This window comes from Penaeus japonicus, unplaced genomic scaffold (assembly GCF_977035675.1).
Source record: "Penaeus japonicus unplaced genomic scaffold, GWHDUDI00000001_assembly GWHDUDI00000024, whole genome shotgun sequence".
Lineage (NCBI taxonomy): Eukaryota > Metazoa > Arthropoda > Malacostraca > Decapoda > Penaeidae > Penaeus > Penaeus japonicus.
Window position 1 is genome coordinate 15,904,281 of NW_028234426.1, and position 2,290 is coordinate 15,906,570.

A 2,290-nucleotide genomic window follows, 5' to 3' on the forward strand; every position below is an offset into this window, starting at 1 on the left:
GCTTTGCTTTTCTACATGGAAGGTCAAAAGAAATGAAGAAAGAAAAAGAGCCTAGCAATAACTCATGACCTGAAATATATGAACCTAAACAGAACATTCTCACAGAAAAATTTGGTTTTCACGTTTTAATTTGTTCAAGTCTAAGCCTTACTTAGAAGGGCTGATACACACGCCAACAAGTTCATTGAAAGCATTACCTTGTACAGTTTCCTTAAGACAGGACGTACTGGTTAGAATGCAGATTTAATTTTCTCATTCATCGTCATATATTGTTAAGTCGTATGTCACTGCCAAGTGGTCCAGTTATCTAATGAACATGTATTTCCAACCAGTTGAAACTACAAATACTTTAATAGATTCTCATATAGTAAAATAACTTTCGTGTTGCAGTGTAGATAAATGACTGTATCTGAGTCTTTGCAAAATTTCCGGGTTTTGTTCTTCGCTGATGCATTAAGTATATACATTCAAATACCCTCAGAAATACTAAATATTTGTTATACTTGATTTTACTGAACGTCGTACATAACCTTTAAATCATTGACCCATTTAAACGTACCATCTGGCAACAGTATATCCAACCATAATCGCAGGCGCGGAAGCACAGTTAGTTTAGGAATCGAGAGTTTGTTTTGATGTCATAACGGGTACCAATCTGCCTTTAAAGAAGCTATTAGCAACAAAAACAGGACGGCCGTCACCTTGAACTGCCTGGAAGGTGAGTTGCATAGGTCTCCGGCCGGACAGGTGCGCTCTTAGTCGAGCTTTTTCGAGCAAGTTTTTAGGTTGAGCTGATTTGTGCGCGAGTTCAAATTATATGTCAAGAGAATTGATGATCATGGCGCTCTGCTATTCAGCGTAAGTCTCATTTGAAATACTTCCTCTACAACTGCTGTTTTTAAAACGAAGTCCATAGGTGGTCAAAACACTGCAAAAATCCCCACAGGAGATTAGCCATAGTAAGTAGTAATATAGACCTGATGTATTTCAAAATTGTGTATATATGTATACATACATACATATATATATATATATATATATATATATATATTGATATATATATATATATATATATTGATATATATGTATATATATATATATATATATATATATTGATATATATGTATATATATATATATATATATATATATATATTTATATTATATATATATATATAAATGTGTGTGTGTAGATATACATACATACATACATATATACATATATATGTATATTTATGTATATATATACATATATATATATATATATATATATATATATATATTTATATATATACATACATACATATATGTTTATATATATGTTTATATATATATATATATATATACATATATATATATATATATATATATATATATATATATTTATATATATACATACATACATATATGTTTATATATATGTTTATATATATGTATATGTGTGTATGTAAATATATACACATATACAAATACACATGTGTGTGTATGCGTGTAAACTTCACGCTGCCAGATGGCAAAACAAATATGCAGATGTCTAATCATTGTTTTCGGCCTTATTGCTTACTAGATATCATGGGTTGACTCTCATTATGTTACCAGTGTAGTGTTTCTCTAAAATTCCTTGTCTCACATGCTAGCAATATAACCTTATATGATCGAAAGGGCCCGATTAAATCAAATGAAAATCGAAAAGAAGAGGTCTTCCGTCTTGATTGAAATACCAAATGATATTCCTCTTTGCCATCCTCTCTGCACACTGAACAGTATAGTTATATATGTCTTGTTCATAAAACTCGAAAGCTAAGAGAGTAACATCAGTTTACAGATATTTTTCATTATATTTCGTTTTTTCGTATTTTTCATTCCTTTTCTTGTTCTCCTGAGGAAGAGTGAGCCCTTTGCTGTGGGTGGCATTCTTCATAAGACTTTGCAATGCGTATTGCATAGAACTTCTATCATCGTCAGGTCAGTTGTTCCTCTGTCAATGAATCGAGAGACTATTGACGAAGTAAGGAAATTATCTCGCGTCGAGAATAAGCTTCAGAAAGTTATTACAAAGCTCAAAACTCAATTATATCCATTACTGATAAAATGTATGTTTCTCGGTAATGAATACATATATGTATGAATACTGCAAAAAACAATACAGTATTCCGATCAGTCCTATCGGCGAGTCACGGACAAGTCAGAAAGCTACTTGTCAACATTTTCATCTGAAGACTCGTCCATGCAGCGCAGACGTGGTGTTTTCTGCATCAAAGGAATTTCGAAATATGATTTATCATGTAATA